Below are 21081 nucleotides of genomic sequence, written 5' to 3' on the forward strand. Positions count from 1 at the left end.
TTTTAAGAACATAGATAAATGATATGAAAATGTTTTGTTGTGAGAAATATATATATCAATAACAAATCAAGAATACCGAAAATTTGTGTTAACGCATGCGGAAGAATATCTCAAGAACGTTTTGCAACAAACGCGGGAAAATATGAATGCCTACTCAAATCCAATCTATTAGAAAAACGAATTATTAAAGAAGAGTGTCCATCATGCACTTGCACTGCACTATCATTGGAATAGTAGAATAGAATAATATACAAATGGATGAAAATTATATATAACTTAACGTTATACAAATATTAATATAATATATAACAACAAACCAGAGTATACTGATAACAAATGATTATATCACTACAATATACCATAGTTATTACGGTGAGGTTGAATTCCCTGTCATTTATTCATCACCCACACACGAACTTGTCTCAGAAAAAAATATATCTATGTACCTTAACCGAACTTTCAGGTATAGAGATTTGATTTTTTTTCTGAGACAAGTGCTTGTGACCATCCACCAGAACTTGCGGTCATCCGGTGTTCAGTACTTCAGTACTTTGATTTTCTGCATGCAAGTCATAGGACATTGAGTTTTTACATCCCAAATCAGTATAGGACATTCACCTCTTCTTTTTTTTTGGCATAACCAGAATTTGCACTGATCCCACCTGCCTGATAAATATTGCACGGTCCCTTAGCTAACTATATTTAAATATTCATAAAATGTCACATGATATAACCACAGGGACTCGGTTAGCAGATTAAAATTTTGTTAATAAATGTTTTTTTTTATTTTTTGTTATTATTTCCTGTCTATTTGTATTACTTTATTAACGTATTTGACGTTGACATCACTATTTCTTTGTTTTCTAACAATGTGCAGTTTTCTATCCATATCCGTATACTGAAAGATTTTTTCAGTATACGGATATGGATAGTAATAAAAATAAAAAACATTAATAAACAAAATTTTAATCTGCTAACCGAGTCCCCGTGGATATAACAACAAATGAAGTAACTAGTGAACAGAAGTAAAAATCAACGGAAACGTCTCAGGTGATGTTCGCAAAAAGCCAACTTTTAAATTTGTGGAACTATATGGTAAGTAAAAATACATCTACAGCATAAACACTGAATGGAAACTTTTGTCTGTTTCTTAAATAAACGTAGGTGAAAACATTGTAAAAATAGGCGCAATTTGGGTACCCTCACGTTAGTTATGAAATTAACGAAATTATAAACACAAAAAAAATATTAATGAAATCATAAACACAAAAAAAATATTAACGAAATTGTAAACACAAAAAAAATATAGCGAAATTATAAACAAGACTACTTACAGTATTGCATCTTTTAGGCTGAATGGTTACAATTATTGTAACGTGAGGGTACCCAAATTCCGCCAGATTTTTCAACTTTGTCATGATTAATAACAAGAAACAGATAAAAGTTTCCATTCTGTGATTATTTTGTATATGCATCGTTATCATACTCGGTTTCCGTAAATTTTTATTTTTTTCTCTAGACTTTATCTGATCGTTTTGTGTATCGTTAAGGATTAATAGCTATGATAAAAGACGTACATAATGACACATGTTAAAAATACAATTATTAAGTCTCTTTAATAGACAACCTTAAGGCATGGACCATTTGACTTTCTGTGGGGGGGGGGGGGGGGGGCTGGGTTTTTATATCAAGCCAGATTTTGTTTATCATGCAAACCGAGCAAGAATATTTTTTTCAGGCAATCCAAAGCAAGAATATTTTTTTTCAACATTTGTAAAGACAAAGGAATAGGACATATATATATATAACTTTAATTTTTATAGTTTTTTGGAATACAAGACATGGTTTTGTCCATAGCCAGGTAAGGGCTTTGGTCCATTTGGTATTTTCTGTAGCCCAGATAATTCATTTGATGTTTTCTCTGAGTTTTAAAGTCTCAATGTATTGTATTAATTCTGGTATGCAATGTCAATGTCCTAAAAATATCAGATTATGTGGACATGTAAGAGGTACTGAGTATTTTTCCATCTACATGTTTGTGCAACAAACCATTCATTTTAATAAGACAAGTAATACATATATATATCAATAATGTATAGAATGGGATATGGTGCACAAGATCCTTACACAAAATCAAAACATGTACACGCCTTTATTGCTGTTCTTCATCTTGAAATTTACAGTGAGATCTTCAACACAGAGAAATCATTCTCGCCTCAATGAAAGTTTTAAGACAGCCCTATAGCACCGGTTTGAGCAGAATTCTTTGCTAAAGTCAATATCGTCATAATTGTACCATTGAAGACGCACAGATGCGAGGCAATATGAACTATTTAATATGAAAAGCTGGCAAAGAAATCTAACAAATACTGTCATAGATTGCCCGACAATTTCACTTATACATTAATATAAAACGAGACAAATATAAAGTGAAACACAGGGTAAGTTACTAGATGTGGTACATATAAACAGTGAAGTTTATACCCCTCACAAATGAAGTTTTAGGTGGGTTTTTTTTTTTTTTTTTGGGGGGGGGGGGGGTTATATAGGATTAACCAAGTGTGTTCTGTCCTGTCTGTCGGTTTGTCCATAGATCTTGAAAGTGAGGTACTAGTACACTACAATGGGTGGATGATCTTTTTAGCGAGCGAAGAAAAAAAATACATCATACATGTCATACTTTCTGAAGATGAAGCCAGAATATTTTTTTAGCAACTGAATAGGCCAGATTATTTTTTTTTGGTCAAAAATAGAGGCCAGATTATTTTTTTTCAAAAAAAAACCAGACCCCCCCCCCCCCCCCCTTTCCCCCAAAAGTCAAATAGTCCATGCCTTAAGATATCCGTCGCTTTTTTGAAAAATGGGAGCAAATTGGGTCTTGGTGCAATTGCGCGTACTATGTCATTTTAGCATATAAAAAGTAAAATCACAAAAATAATGAACTCCGAGTAAAATTCAAAAATGAAAGTCCCTAATCAAATGGCAAAATCAAAAGCTCAAACATATCAAACGAATGGATAACAACTGTCATATTCCTGACTTGGTACAGGCATTTTCTTATGTAGAAATTGGTGGATTGAACCTGGTTTTATAGCTAGCTAAACCTCTCACTTGTATGACAGTCGCGTCAAATTCCATTATACAACGATGCGTGAACAAAACAAACAGACACAATAGGTAAAAATGTCAAAAATAGGGGTACAGCAGTCAACATTGTGTTATCATCTTAAAATCACTATAAAAACACAAAAACAAATCAGTGTAACAAAGAAGCACAAAAAGGCATACATCAAATTTAACATCCTCATTTTGCTTTTTTATTAAACGATTTTATTTACATATGTAAAATCCACCCATAAAGGATGGAAGGTTTTAAGTACTGGTGTAGAATCGCTCGTTTGACGTCACACAGGTAGATATAAAATAATTTTGTCGTTCAAAGTATGACGGGATACATAAGTGCAGAGTCACGTCAAATGGATATCACAAAAAACAGACTTAACAGTAAAAGTAATATTAATAAAGACAAATAAAAGAATACTATAACACGTTATCAAGATGATAAACAACGTCAGTATACGTCAAATTTCAGAAGTAGATTGGGATGAATACTTTCATGAACACGTTCATCTTCGCATAACATAAACAGACGTATATTTCATTTTGACTAATTCATTGGTCGATTGTTTGTGTGACGTCCAGTGACGAATATTTAATGATATATCGACTAAAATCAAAACGCACAGGCACGGTACAATTTTTGCTCTCGTTTAAACTAAACTATTTGGAATAATTCATCCTACCATTACTTTTGCGAAGGGCTATTTTCGATCATATTTAATTATTACATGCAAGAGAACCACCAAGCTTCAAATTCGCCAAGAATTAAGAACAACCAAGGCATTCATCATACAAAATAAGTTCATCTGATAATGTATCGTTCGTAGCATTGAATCTGTCAAGTTCGTGTCTCTTTGATAGAAAAGGGCTGTACAGTTCGTTGACAAAACCATTACGTATCCCCTTCCCTTTAAGGTATTAGAGGGTGTGTACCGGCTACTGATACTTTTAATCTAGGAGAAAAGTAGACCATAAAATCATTAGTCATATGTTTCCCGAAAATACTGCAGAGAAATTTCCAAGTAATTTCAGATGAGATAAAATAAGGTCAAAATTGGAATACTTACTGCCAATAAAGTTTTGATAAATCTATTTATGGAAATGTATGCCCCGGCTCATAACACTCTTTACCAAATATAAATAAGTTCTGATTTTTATTTTAAGTTTCTGATAAACTTGTGACGGATGCAATGACAGATAGACAAACCGCAGTAAACTTCTTTTGAGTCGGGGTACAATAAAATGATTAAAACAGTACGGCACTCTTAAACGGTATAAAAACGAACAAGTTTTCAAATAAACGAATTAAAGTGAATATAATTATAAAAAGTGTGTTTGAGCTTTATTCCTCATATTGTCTGAAGGGACACACAGATCTTTATTGAGGAAAAGTTTACATACTTTTACTTCTCTTGACCAAATTTTTGTTTGTATACGTTGTAGTTTTACGGATAATAGTAGCTAGTACAAGTACTTTGACCATTTGACAACTATCCATGTACCCGAGACAAAACTTTAAGAGATGATATTATTGGTTGGTGTCATTCTGACATGCCAGTTAATCGTGCATATTGTTACTTTTGCACGGGCGAAAGAGTCGGGCGACGAGAACCCCTCCCTCCCCAACGTTACTGTCTCAACTGACACGTACTGACTAACTTGTAGATTATTGGACTAAAGATGCTTTCTTTCTCTTTTGCTTGTCGAATTGATGGTCAGAATGCCGGTCGATGCTCTTCTTGCTACGCAAAAGCAAAATATAACATTAATGTCCTGATTAAATGTAAATTTAATTCTATCATTTAATGGCAAGTTTAAAAATGCAAAACAATGTGAAAAGACAAAATTCTGGTAAGCGAATATATGTTTATTCTAAAAATATCAATACGCAAGGATTTAGCCAAAGTAGGGTAGTAAACATCAGTACGTATATATGTTCTGCTAAAATGAAAGATCAAAAGAACATTCTTGTATGGCTGCTTCATAAAACTATTGCCATAAAAAAGTGGGAGTGAAGTACACGTTTTAAAATTAAATTTTTGAATGTGAATTCAAAATAATTTCCTTCATATTTGTGAGTTATCCTTGTCTTCAGGGTAGAAAATATTAAGGAATTAAGACTGGAAGGACAGATCAAACTCAATGCAAAATTCAAAAGATAATTGATAGAAATAAGAAGATGTGGTATGAGTGCTAATGAGACAACTCTCCATCCAAGTCACAATGTGTAAAAAGTACACATTTAAAAAGGCCGAACCAATAGAGAGATATTATTTTAATAAGCATAAGAAACTTTAGAAAGAAGGGACTATTTCCATCCCATTACAGTAACATATTTTCTTATGAAATCGCCACGAGGATTGACGGGGGTATTATTAGTTATTTTGGTGCAGAGACATATATAGAGACATAGGTGTGTTCCCATTTCGCCTTAGCTGTGAATTCCAGGTAAAAAAGGTAAAAAAATACTAAGGTGATATGGAAATTGAATTAAGGCGAAAGGTAAATTAGATAAAAAAATTTAAATAAACAAATTAAACCTCTGTGTTTTTATAACAATTTAAACAACATGTAATATATAATAAAAACTGCAAATTTATGAATTTTATGCAAGACCAGAAGTAGAGAACCATTTCTGCAAGCTGATGATGGTGACGTCAACAAACTACTTATATTCACAACTGCTGAGAACTAACAACAACTATGCACTGCAGACACTATATACTGTGATGGAACTTTCTACACAGCACCACCAATGTTTGACAGCATATTCACCATCCATGCATTTGTTGGCACAGACATGTTTCCATTGGTGTATTCTCTTCTACCACAGCGATGTGATGACATTTATACAAGATTTTTCAATCTCCTGAAAAACATCGCAAACCAACACAACCGGAATTTCCAGCCAGACACAGTTAGCCTTGACTTGGAATGTGCATCCAGAAATACAGTTGCTCGTGTCTTTCCAAATGCAGAACTCATAGGTTGTTTGTTCCACTACGCAAAAGCCATATGGAAAAAAACACAAGAATATGGGTTTCTGACTCAATACAAAGATGTCCCAGATGTCAACAAACTCGTCCGTCGTGCAGCAGTCTTACCATTACTGCACTTAGATCGCTTGGAAGACTACTGGTTACACGCTTTGGAAAACGCACCACAGACAGATGCCTGCACCAAATTAACTGACTATGTAATTCCGACATGGATAGAGGGCAGATACCCACAACCAACCTGGAACCACCACCAAACAGATGGACCCAGGACAAACACTCATTTAGAGGGCTGGCATAACAAGCTGAAAAAGAGGGTCAAAACAGCACATCCAAACATATTTGAAATCATCAAGGCGTTCAAGAAAGAGCAAGCAGCTAACGAGGTAAAGAAAGTACAATATGCAGCAGGTGGCAAGATGAGGGGAAAAGCTAGAAAGTATATAGAAGTAGAAGAAAGATTCACCACTTTGAAAGACAACCTATAGAATGGCACAACAGACTACATGATTCAGTATGGTGATGCAGCATCCTACATCCTTAAACTTGGTAACTAAATGAATTTTGAACATTCCAATGTGTCCATCAGTGCCTTGTTTTTCATAATATGAATATCATAGTACTGTTTATTTATGTTTATGGAAATAATTGTTATGTTTTATGTATTAGTGCTTTTTTCTCATGCGATTATTTATTACATGTACATTTTCTTTATTAGTATGTTAATTTAAAATTGTGCTTGTAATTCAGTGCTGATTCAGAAATAAAATATTTGTTATTTTGCATGATATTTGTCTTTATTTTATTCATTAAAATATTAAATATTCCGTATCCTATTTTTCATCTCTAATAAGAAAAAACAACAAAGACTTAATTTACAAAATATATAACAAAAGTAAATAAATACATTTCAAAAAAGATGAATCACTATAAAAAGAATAATTCAAAATTGGGACAATCGGGAAGACACCAAAAAAACATCTTCTTTTAAAAAGTATTTCATGGCAGATTTTGACATTAAAATAACAAATATCAACTAATTGCAATACAAAACAAAAAATAACTTAATTATGTTGTTTACACAAGTTCCCATTTCGCCTTAGTTGATTCTTTTGTACCTGAAAATTTGTAATAAGGTGAAATGGGATTAATTTTATGTACTGATTTTGACAGCTAAGGCGAAATGAGAATAAGTCGAGACATATATGTCTCTGCTTGGTGTAATCAGGAGGTTTACTCTTGGTTAAGTAAACAAGAAAGACAAAAGGTTTAATGAGCATACAATTGTATAGTCTGTTCCAACTTTAAAGATATATTTTATCGGTTTACTCCTGGTTTGCCTACATTTAATTATACCAATTATCTATTAGTAAAGAAAACAAAACTGACAAAAGGTTTAACGAGCATACAATTGTATTGTCTGTTCCAACTTTATAGGTATATACAGTGTAGATTATCTGTGTTTACTATACATTCAGTACGTATTTTTCATTTTGTAGTTCATTTTTATTTGTATAGATAAATAATAAATAAATCAATTTTTTTTTCTCAAAAATTTGATACCAATTCAATTCATTCATTTAACATACAACTAATGACAAAACAATGGCATTCATTTATAACAGGGTCTTAATAATTCACCAGTTTCTAAATGATTATGATATAAATACACCAATATATGATAAAGTTTTCTTTTGTTCCAAACATAATTTATAAAATTTATGAATCAAATTTATACATTCATCGCATAAGGAAATACATAAAGCACTCTGATAAAAACAAGTAATATGGGGCACGATATGTAAGATGATGAAAAATACAACATTTTATATATATTTCAAAAGTCACAAAACATTATATTTTACAAAGTCACACAAAAAAATTATTTACAAAGTCACAAAACATTATATTCACAAATTAAAGTCACAAATTACAATATTTCACAAAGTCATTCAAATCAAATAAAGAGGATCGGATGCTGCGTCAGAGAAATAAAGAGGATGGGATGCTGCGTCAGAGAAGTCTATCTCGTTGATGAGCCCTTATTGGTATCTGTCTTTCAGTAGTTGGAGTCTTGTGTCTATAACTGCGAATCGTCGTCTTCTAATCGGGCGGGATCCTGCTGATACATACTGGATAATGGTACATTTTGTTGGTGCCTGCATGGGTCTTCTTGAGTAACACGATGACATCGTAGATGTTAAGATGGACATGTTGGAGTCTCGTGTTAATTTTGTTGTGCCATCCTTCCAGGTGCACTGTAAATCTAAGTGTTAATAAATAGAACACTGCTTGAACGCTTTTTTGTAACACTTTTTGAACGTGTAATGGTGTTCCAAATGTTAACACTAGTGTTCATCAATTGAATGTGTGGTGTTCAGTTTTTAATGCCTTTGTGTTTCATTTTTGAACACTTGATGTTAGAGTTCTTAACACTTAGTGTTCAACGATTTAACGTGTCCGAATGTTCAAAATTTTAATACGTCGACGCGTTCAACAGCCATGTAACACTTTTTGAACACATAGAACATGTTTAAAGCCAAAGTGTTAAGATTCAGAACACCAGACGTTAACTTTCAGAACAGTTGACATAAGTGTTCAAAGTGATGGTGTTCAAATGTGGAACATGTTCTATTTTCAAGCGTACATAATTTTCCATAAGTACTCAACTTAAATAAACTGTTATAAAAACTATATTCAATCAGGCAAAATATAACAATAAAACATATTTTAACAAGTAATTCTTTATGTAATCAAATGAGCATATTATATGTAAGAAAAGTACACCAGATACCTTATGATATCACAAGTAACAGTCAGTGAAATCACATACATAATGTTTTTAAACTGACTTAATATATATCACAAATAATGATTTTCCCCTACATGTCTAGATAGTTGCAACATCATTTGTATCCTAACCAAAAAAGCATGTCAATGTGATAATTAGATAGTTTATGATATAGGTATTTGTCACAATGAAAGTTTAAAAGTTTGCAAATTCCAACAGTTCTTGTACGATCACATACAATGTACGCTCCACTTTTCAGTGCATCTTCACTTAAAGCTATCAACTGGGTGGCATTTTATGTGTTGTTATCAACTTCCAATGTCAAAATCCTCCACAACAAGGAATGTCTATGAGCCTATATATCCTGCAAAATAAAATTAAAAATTAATAGAAGAGAGTTTTTCATAAAGCATCAAATTATGCAATGCTTGTTATGCTTTAATGTCGTTATATACTAGTGTACAAATTGATATTCTATAGCAATGAAATGCAAGTTTTGACATTATAAATTACAAAAGTCGATTTCTTGACCTAAGGTGAACAGATAGAAATGATACACCCACATAAGCTGTTAATATACATATATTGTCATACCTTTTTTCGACATCTTTCTTTTTTCCACCACTTTATAGCATGCAGAAATTACCTTTTTGGGATTATTGGCTGCCGGTTCCTAATTCAAACATTTTAATCTAACGATTCCTGCAAATAAAAAAAAACAAATGCATTTTCTAAGTCAAAAATGGTGTTCCAAATGTTTGCACTAGTGTTCATCAATTGAATGTGTGGTGTTCAGTTTTTAATGCCTTTGTGTTTCATTTTTGAACACTTGATGTTAGAGTTCTTAACACTTAGTGTTCATCAATTGAATGTGTGGTGTTCAGTTTTTAATGCCATTGTGTTTCATTTTTGAACACTTGATGTTAGAGTTCTTAACACTTAGTGTTCATCAATTGAATGTGTGGTGTTCAGTTTTTAATGCCTTTGTGTTTCATCTTTTAACACTTGATGTTAGAGTTCTTAACACTTAGTGTTCAGCTAATGTATGTGGATGTCGAAAATCATCATTTATTCTGTATAACAGACAGACTGTATTCATCAGTTTAGGAAATCATCAGAACAAAGCTGACAGTTATTTACGTTCATATCTAAAGCCCGTTTTTTAATTCGTCTTTTATGTTGAATATTGAAAATTTGGATATAACAGTTATGAATATTTGACAAATATATATATGGCATGAGAAAATAACAAGGAAGCCATCGAACTACCTAATGGAGATTATTCTAACTTGTTACTTACTTCTTTCGTGTTCATATGGGATATAAGTCCCTTCTCCAGTTCTCTTTCTTATGTGTATCCATTCTTCGTTTAACCGCCTAAATCGCCAGCCGATATCTGTTTCCGGTATTTGGTATCCTGGTATATTTTTTTAACACGAGGTGTTCAAAATTTCGAGCGATTTGAACACTGATTGAACATGTAATGTTAATAAAATGAAAGGATCATGAAATAAGATAAACATCGACATATTTTTATTACGATATTATCATAACAGGCCTCATTGATATGCATAATTATGTCACTTATAAGTTAAACTAGTATATATAAATAAATAATAAAATAAATTCATAAACTATACATATATGCCAGCTTGGAAGTTTAATATTTCACAATTACTAAAATATTAGCCAAAAATTCACAAGATCATCATCCTGCGTATACATTCATATTTTTTAAAGAATTTCTTTTTGAATTTGCCAATTGGAAGGATAGAAAATCGGACAAACGACTATCTTCTTTTTTAGATCAGAATTTGAACACCGGCGTTCACTGCGTTTGAACACACATGTTAATATTTTTAACACAAACGTTAAAACTTTGAACACGTCTCTAAGCATGAACATATGACGTTAAAATATTGAACATTCGGTGTACAAATTTTGAACGCGTCCGGACGCGTCAGGCGTCAGGTATATTTACAGTGTGGTTGGTGGTGCGGGATCTTTAGGTGAAGTAGTGCTTCCATAAAAAGCGGTATCCTTCAACCAAAAACTCTGTCACGTAATAAGCTTGCTTGGATGCAGATTACTGTTCAAATTATGTCATGCGTAAAACTTGGCTACTGAACAGTTGATGGATCAATATGTGATGATAAAGATATAGTTATTAATAAATGGAAATGTGATTTTGAAGAAATCTTAAATAAAAATATAGATACTAGTATTAGTAATGAAATAGAAAATTGTAATAGTGATATAATTTGTGATGAAATATTAGATGGTGAAATTACCAGTAGCGAAGTGTATAATGTAGTGAAAATATCAAAATGTGGCAAATCTCCTGGCGTTGATGATATTCCAGTTGAATTATATAAAAATCCTACAGCATTGAATGCGCTTATCCGTGTTTTCAATATATGTTATAATTCCGGTAAAGTGCCAGCTATGTGGAATAAATGTATCATTACACCGATCCCCATGTCATCCACGGCAGATCCCAGAGATCCGATGTCCTATAGAGGAATAAGTCTAGCACCAGTGGCGTATAAACTATACTGTGGCGTCCTAAATGCTCGTCTGACCGGAAAACTTACCGATCTTGAAGTGATCAACGACGAACAGAATGGTTTCAGAAAGAGTCGCAGTACCATAGACCATCTATCAACTTAACAACTATTATTGAAACAAGAAAACTTTGTAAACTTTCAACATTCTGTGCATTTATAGATTTCAAAAAAGCATATGACTGGGTTAATCGTAATTTGTTGTTTAGTAAATTAGAATCCTTAGGTTTAAGTACCAAAATGTTAAATGCTTTACAATCTCTATATTATAATGTTCAATCTTGTGTCAAGATAAATGGCAATTTGACTGATTGGTTTGGAGTAAATTCTGGCCTAAAACAAGGCTGCATATTATCGCCGTTATTATTTAATATTTTCATAAATAACTTAGTTGATGACATTAAGAGATTAGATATTGGTATAAATGTAAATGGTGAAAAGATTTGTATATTATTATATGCAGATGATGTAGTATTATTAGCCGAAAATGAAAAGGACCTTCAAAGAATATTAGATGTTTTAAGTGTATGGTGTAATGTAAATGACTTAGTTGTAAATATTGACAAGTCAAAAATTGTTCATTTTAGAACACAATCTGTGACACAAACAAATTTTGAATTTATGTTGAACGGAAACCAGTTAGATATTGTATCAAAATATATGTATCTTGGTTTATTATTAAATGAGTTTTTAGATTATAACGAGATGGCGAAAATTGTAGCAAAATCAGCCAGCAGATCATTAGGTTTACTAATTGCTAAATGCAAAGCAAATGGTGGTTTTGAATATTCTACTTTTACTAAGCTTTTCAACACTCTTGTTATGTCTGTTATTGAATATGGTGCTGCAATATGGGGAAGTAAAGAATACTCTTGTATAAATGCTGTAAAAAATAGGGCAATGCGTTTTTTTATGGGTGTTGGAAAGTACACACCTAATTTAGCCCTATATGGTGATATGGGTTGGATGCCATGTATTGTAAAACAATGGACATGTATTTTTAGAACTTATAGTAGATTTACGAAAATGTGTAATAATAGAATAAACAAAAAAGTTTTTATATGGGCAAATAATATATGCAATAATAGACTGAAAAATTGGAATTTCAGAGTACACACAAAGTTTAAAGAAGTTGATATGGAACATTTTTGTAATACTAATTTAATTATTGATAAACATGTTATAAAAAATATTGAGAATATCTGTTTTAATAGATTTAAAGAGCAATGGTATATTGATTTAATGTCATACGAGCGTAGTAAACTACGTACTTACAGACTGTTCAAAAATGAATTTGGTGAAGAAAACTATTTATTAAAAAACATACCTGGTAAATATAGGAGTGCCTATGCCAAATTTAGAAGTGATACTGCTCCTTTGAAAATTGAGACTGGAAGGTATGAAGGTCTTTTAGTTGAAAATAGAATTTGTTATAACAGCATTTGTAATGAAAATCTTTTAATTGAAGATGAAAAACATGTATTAATGAATTGTCCTGTGTATGAAGATTTGCGTTGTTATTTGTTTTATCAAGCATCCCTATTTAATGTTAATTTTATGCAATTGTCTGATGACGATAAATTTATATTTTTATTCACAGATGAAAATATGTACTTTTATACTGCCAAAATCTGCAATGACATTTTATTGAAAAGAAAATGTATTTTATATAGCTAATTTTAGTGTAAATAATGTATATACATTTTAGATAGTCTCTCATAACTCTTTTTAGAGTGGCTCTTGTATGTTTTATGATGTTGTTTTATTAACTATTTGTATGTTTTATATAATGAAGAGGTGAGACTTAAATAAAATATTGTCTTGTCTTGTCTTGTCTTGTCTTGCATTTATATCGTATTTGTTGGAATTAATTGGGTTTTTTATATTAAATTTCAAAACAAAGTATTTATTAAAATTAAAAAAAAAGACAAAGAACTTTTAAATGACGCTTATTTTATTTATTAAGTTTCATTATTTTACTTTTTACATGTTTTTTTCAGAGTGTACCAACAATTTTTTTGATAATTTGTCAAAATAATAAACATTTTTGTATAATATTTTTTTGGATTGGCAAAGATTTGTATAGTGAATCACTATACAAATCCTTGGTATTTGTCAAATTCAATACATTTTCCTATGAATTTATAAATTATTTTTGCATATTTTCCTTGATTTAATTGTTTTGTCTTGTCTTGTCTTGTCTTGTGATCCCTATATATTCAGGTATCTTTCATTGTGTAGTGTCATTTTATTTGTGTAAATCAATAGATGATAAAAAAAATTAAATATTTTTTCTTAAGTAATTTAATATGAATTCAATGGATTCATTTAGCAGACAACTAAATTAATATATATAAATAACAAAAAATGGAATTCATTTACAAAAGTGTTTAATAATTCATCATTATTAAAGTTTTTTGTGATAATGAAACAAATACACCAATGTAAGATAAAGTTGTCTTTTATTACAAACATAATTAATAAAATCTATGAAGCAAATTTATACATTCAGTGCAAAGAGGAAAGAAATACAGCACTATGTAAAAACAAGTTATATGAAGCACTATATATATATAATGTTGAAAAATACAATATAATTTATATATATTTCAAAAGTCATAAAACAATATATTTACAAGGCATTCAGTTCAAATGAGGTACATGAGATGCTGCATCAGAGCATGTTGGTATCTGTCTATCAGTAACTGAAGTCTGGTGTCTAGTACTCTGGATTGGCGTCTTTTTGTTGGACGGGCTGATCCTGCTGCAAACTGAATAATTTAACAATTAAAAGATTTTGTTACAAATATTTGTCAAATTCAATGCATTTTCCTGGAAAATTTCTTTGATATTTTGTTAAATATATTTTGCACATATCCCTTAAAGTATCCTTTATTAAATTTTACAGGTAAAATTCCGGTAAAAAAATACGACTATAATTCAGAAATAAACTATCACAAAATCATTCAGTGTTTTTTCGTGCTTTTGATGGTCCTTTTGATTCTGCTGACAGTTTTGACCTTTCAACTTTTTACACTACACTTCCACACAATCTTATCAAACAAACGTTTGCCTATTTAATTAAATGGTCGTTTGAAAAATCTAATTGCAAATATATTTGCTGCAACTCATTTAAAGCCTTCTTCTCTACTTAGAAAGATAAATATGCTAAATAAACTTACTGGAGTTATGATGAAATGATTGAAGCGGTTAATTTTCTCCTTAATAACATTTATGTACATATGGGCAATACACTTTAATAACAGACTTGTTCTTGTACTGTTATTAACCACAGTTTATGACCAAACTCAGAAAAGACCCGTCTAAATTGCATTTAATTGATATTTTCAACAACACTCATTGTTATCTTGATGATATTTTTTCGTTAAATAATCAAGAATTTTCTAAATATACTGCCGAAATTTACTCAAAGAAACTTACTTGAAATAATTCAAATACAAATTGTAATAACCGTCCTTCCTTAGATTTAGATATTTCAGTTTTACACGGGAAACTTTACACTAAAATTTACGACAAAAGGGACGATATTTCTTTTCCTATTGTTAATTTTCCTTTTTTGGATGATGATGTTCCTTTGGCACCATCTTACGGTGTTTACATATTGCAACTCGTTCGCTATGTCCGTGTCTGCAGTCTGTGACGTTTTGGATTTCAATAACTGTAATCTATGCATTACTGGTAAATTATTAAGTCAGGGATTTCGTTACCGTTCAGTTCAGTTTCTTGTATATTCCTCTTTAAATTGTGGAGCACTACCCATAGGGTATAACTGTACCACAAATTACTTTTAAAAAACCTTTAATAAATTCTTCCATAGATACAAAGATTTGGTTTGTAAGTTTTGCTGTACCTGTACAAAACTTATTTCAAACGGGATAGCACATACTAATTTTAACGGAGATGTTGTTTACCAAGCCGGGACATTTAGATGCAATCCGGGTAAACTTATCGATCCTTTAAAAAAATTTATTCTAAAAGGTTACCAATTCAACAGTGTAATTAAATCTTTAAACATTGTTTTTATTGGTATAAGTGTTGATTTTGTTATCAGTAAATTAAAACCAAACTATTATTATTGTTACATACATATAAACATGTGAACATTCACGGTTCTGCAATCTGCCGATACCTGTATTTTGGCATTGCACAAGGTCATGTTTTTCTCGGACTGTTAATGACGTCTTTACACTAAATCCATTAGATATTGGATGTGTACATGATTGATACTTGATTCTTAGATACATGATTTTCTTATTAGTTGTTATTGGCTTTGAACAAGCTGTCAGTAACTGCGAGTACTCTCATATCTGTACTTAGTGTCTTTTTTGTTGTAGAGATGTATAAATATCCTGCCACGTCCGGTCTGTGTTTTTGTTACTTGTTTTTCTGCTTTGTATCGATCTGATGAGTTAAGCCCTTTTCAACTGATTTTTATAGTTTGTTCGTATGTTTTATTGTAACACCACTGTCCCAGGTTAGGGGGAGGGTTGGGCGCCCACTAACATGTTTAACCCCGTCACATTCTGTATGTGCCTGTCCCAAGTCAGGAGCCTGTAATTCAGTGGTTGTCGTTTGTTACTGTATATCATATTTGTATTTTGTTCATTGTGTTTTTTTACATAAATCAGGCCGTTAGTTTTCTCGTTTGAATTGTTTTACATTTGTCATTTCAGGGCCTTTTATAGCTGACTATGCAGTGTGGGTTTTGCTCATTGTTGAAGGCCGTACGGTGACCTATAGTTGTTAACGTCTATGTCATTTGGTCTCTTGTGCATTGAGAGGTGTCTCATTGGCAATTATACCACATCTTCTTATTTTTATATCATTGTTAAAACAACAAAAACCTTATGTTTTTATAAACCTGCAATCAAATGTGGGCAAACAAGGATCGGTGCTTTGCTTTTGCGCAAATTGGCATTTCATTTGCGCCCAAAAAAATCATTCATTTGCGCCAAAAAAATCTTTCATTTGCGCCACAAACCATATTTTATTTCCGCCAAAATAAAACATTTTATTTGCGCCAATAATACAGGTAAATACAGGTAAATAGTATAAAAATTAGTTTTGTGATGATTTTGTATCTTAGGTTAGATCGTTTACCTTAGTTACAGTTCGGTAGAAGCCTTATTTTATGTATTTGTATATATGCTTTAATAAACATAGAAAAGAATAAGATGTTTCGCGGGTAAACCTTGGGTCAGGTCAAATGTGAAGGGGTGTCCCAAAGGAAGCTCTTAATACGAGTAATGAGGCACTTTGGTAGAACACCCCTCCTTCAATAATGGTACGGCTACCATTGTGGTATATAAGCAAGAGCGATACCTTGCTGAAGGTCGTTTGTCATAAGTCTACGGAGACATAAGACCAAGGTACGGTACGTTGATATTCGAGATCATTATCTCTTATATAATAGTTACTATTACTTAAAGGCAATAAAGAACAGGTTAGTGCCTGTTAGAAATACGGACTTGTACAAGTTGGAGTTTACGAGCTGAACCGTATTGTACCGTATTGGACAAGTGTGATAACTTGTAGGGTACATAATTGTACAAAGAGGACAAGGACAAGTGTGTAAACTTGTAGGGTACATAATTGTACCAGGAGGACAAGTTTGTTCTTGACCCAGGACAAATTTGTAATAGTGCAAATTTGTAACAGTTGTATATATCTTAAGTAGAATAGTTATAGATAGTTCATTAGAGAACGCAAAGAGCAGTTGTACTTATTTTAGTTCATTGATGTCAATTTATGAATAAAGTTTACTTATTATATATTTTGTAAATAGAACATTTTGGATCCAGTATCAAACTGGTAACGGACTCATTCTAAAATAGACACGCTTACCCTGTGTACACGTTACAGTTTTATTCAAAAGAGACTTTTAATAATAATTTTAAAACACATTTTTTTTTATTGCATAATAAAATATATTCATCAGAAATCAGTCATCATAACCATAATAAAAGCACCATACACTGATACGTTCTTAAAAAGAGACTTTTCATAATAATGTTAAAACACAGTTCTGTTTTAAATTAACGTGATCATAAATCCTAAAAGAAAGCACTTTACACTGGAGTAAAACCAAAAGTTTGTTCCGACACAAAATCGTTGGGAGAGATCCGTTTGCGCCAAAAATGCGTCCCTAAATAAAATATACGATTGCGCCAATTAAAAGAAAAATGACTCCCCTCCTCCTTTATCCGGGCTTGGATATTTCATGTACTTTTGAACGGCAAAAGTTTCCTTTTCTGATACATGTCTAGTTCTAACTGCTGGTGCATGCGCACTTCAAAATTTAATGTATGTTGTAGCTTGACACTTTACTATATTGTCCAAAAACACAAACATGGAAGGATGGGATGAATAAAAGAGTTCATTATAATTCTTGTGGAATGCCTCTGCTCCATTATTAGTACGTCTTGCGGTAGATGGGGTTTCGGCCCATATGGATGGTGGGAACAAAGCACTGTCATCAACATATGTGGCTAAAACATAATCAGCAAACGCTTCTATTTTCTTGTCTTTTGGCATATCCTGTATCAAATCTTCAGCAAAGCAATCACCTACTTCATCTGGGTTCAGAAAGGCTAATCCAAAAAAAATGGTGTAACCACTTGCTACTGTCACTGCCAACTTTTTTATACTCTTTTGCTAGTCCAAGATTTTGTATTTTACGCCACCATGCTTGGCCAAGATGAAAACGACATGCCTTGATGATAATTCCTGGGAAAAACTCTTGAACGACAACGTGCATTCTCTCCTCAAAATCTACATGCATAGATGCAAAATTCATTTGAAGATTAAACCTTTCACAACATTCCTTAAGCAAAGAAAACATTTTTCTATAACAGTCTCCTGATTTGGAAGGCAAAAGGCAATATAAAAGTGGAATGTAATGTCCATTCTTGAATCCATGTATTGTATATAATTGCTGGAAATACTTCGGACAACACTTAAATATTCCATCAGCAAAAACATCTTCTGCCTGCATACACAGAAATTCCAAGTTAGCTTCACAACCGAGAATAACAATGCCACTTCCAATATCATTTACTAAAACAAACTCTTCTTCCTTATTTGTGATTACTCCTATTTCACTTAAAATTTCTTGAAATTCTACTGAACTTTTTGGTTGGGCAGGGTACAGTTTTCTTCTCTCTCTGTACATGGACTGTCTAATGCACTTTAAGTCATTTTTTCTGCAGATGTTCCTCTTCATGATGAAATAGCTTCGAACATATGATCTTTGCTGGTCTTTCGGATATATTTTCTGTAGCTTTTCTTTTGCATGCCGTGCGTAGTATTTGACGCTCTAACTTTTGTGGGTCTGGCTCATGTATATGTGCAAGATTTCCACTCAAAACAGCTATACATTGCTCGTCGGTATAAGCTGTAGCACTGCAGTTTTTGGTAGTACATCGCCATCCTATTTCTCCACTTTTTTTAATAAAAGCCTGACGAAATTTATGGCCATCTAAAACAACAACTGGCTTCCCTCGATTAAATTCTAATTTCTTATTATTTTAGCACATACTTACAACTTCTCGTCCAATCAAATTGCTTATATTTGCCTTCTAATTTTCATAGTACATACTTTTCCTGTGTACTAAGTAACTACGCATGAATGACCACAAGGGTAAGATTTCATTGTATCGTAATCAAGATATTTAAAACAAAAATTGCCACTGGCTATTTTGAAATAAAATGCTGTGTTCCAAATTAAATTAAATAGTTTGTAATTAGTTTTCACGTTGATTTTTAAATATCCTGCTATTAAAATCTTTGGATCTAAAAAATGTTTTTGACAATTGCAAATTTTATCATTTAAATAAAGGGTAATACATATGGTTCTTTATACCTTGATTAGAGTACAACGATATCTTAAAATTATGATAATGTATCATCCATGCAATTACTTTGTACACAGAAAAGTGTGTACTATGAAACCTTGTGAAGGAAAATTAAAGCAACTTGGTGATAATTTTTTAAACTTTCTTAAGGAAGGTGATCTATTTCGTCATGAATTGATTGATTTATTGATTATTGGTTGCTTAATGTCCAGTGGCAAATAGTTCATGCATGTTTAGGACGATGTCATGAATTGAAAAACTGTGATTATGTCTGAAGATAATGTGCCACCTATATATATATATATAAACATATTCTGATAAATCTTTTAGTTTTTACTTTGAACTAATAAAAAAAACCACAAAACACAAAACCTATAATCTCTGATCTATTAGTAGTTGCTTTTTAATGCCTATCTGCTAGACTATATCTATGGGGACAAACCATCTTTATGTTTCAAATTTATTATAGCTTTAGTTTTACTGTGAAATTAAAAAAATGTTTTCAAAACATGTAAAGCTTCCACTGCAATTTAATTATTGCCTTTCCTTTGGTCAATTTATTTTGTCATCTTATCATGTTTTACCGGTGTACAGAATTAAAACCGGTGTTGAAAATTCGTACACCATGAGGCACAGCCGGCGAAAAATTCATATGAATAGCATTCACTTCTCATTTTTTCAACATCAATGTTGCTGCGTATTGTCAATTATCTCCTTTTTTTATTTTTGTTTTTGTTTATAAATTTTCGAAACATTTATTTTTTGCTGAACTCTAGAGATGTTTTTTGTCTTTTTTAAATGTGTGAAAAAAAAATATTGTTTTATTTTTTGGTAAACATTTTATTCTTTTTTTTAAATTTTGCTATTTTTTTAAATTATTTAAATTTTGGTAAAATTTTAATTTTTGAAAAAATTTTGGCATGCAAAATTTCATTTTTTTTTTTTGCCTCGAGTGGGGTAAATGACACGGTCTCTCCATGCATCAATGTTTTAAGTCGTCCGTAGGTAGTCTTTTGGTAGCACTCCACAGTTAGGTGTGTAGTTTCGCATTTTGGCCCCTGTGGATTTTTCTAATATGAGAGCTAGTGTGCAATAAAATTCATTTTTGGATAGCTGAAGATTAATATAGCCTTCATAGTGGGTTTATAGGAACATCTAGATTGTGTAAAGTATGTATTAGGGACTGTTTTCTGTATGACAGCCCGTATTTTCATATCCATACCAGACATCGGTCCGGCAATTATTGCATTGTTTTTTTTCTAACGATTTGTCGCACAAACTTTGGGATTAAATTTGAAGAAAAAATGAGTTGAAAGACACCCAATTTTTATTTGATCATTTGGTAGATTTATGTCAAAAGTTTCAGAAAAGGTATCATTCATAGGCATTGAAATTCTAGTTTAAACCAAATTTTGGGGGAATATGAAACATTTTCATGCCTCTTTTTTGCAATATTTTATGATAAATAAATGCAGAATGTTGCCATGGATACACAACAAAGGAATTATTTTTCACCATTTTAACTTTTGAAAATAAATCTATGGACGATACTGATTACATACATATGCACATGTATGACACAAACAGTTGACTTAATGTATTAGAAAGCCAGGAATAGAAGATGATTAAACATTTTGTGGTTCAATTTTAATTTTATTTTTTAACTGTGGAGTGCTACCATTGCAAGGCAAATACATGTATACCTAATGGACCCTCTTTGTCCAGTGGCATGTGGA

The sequence above is a fragment of the Mytilus californianus genome, unplaced genomic scaffold, assembly GCF_021869535.1.
Source record: "Mytilus californianus isolate M0D057914Y unplaced genomic scaffold, xbMytCali1.0.p SCAF_1, whole genome shotgun sequence".
Lineage (NCBI taxonomy): Eukaryota > Metazoa > Mollusca > Bivalvia > Mytilida > Mytilidae > Mytilus > Mytilus californianus.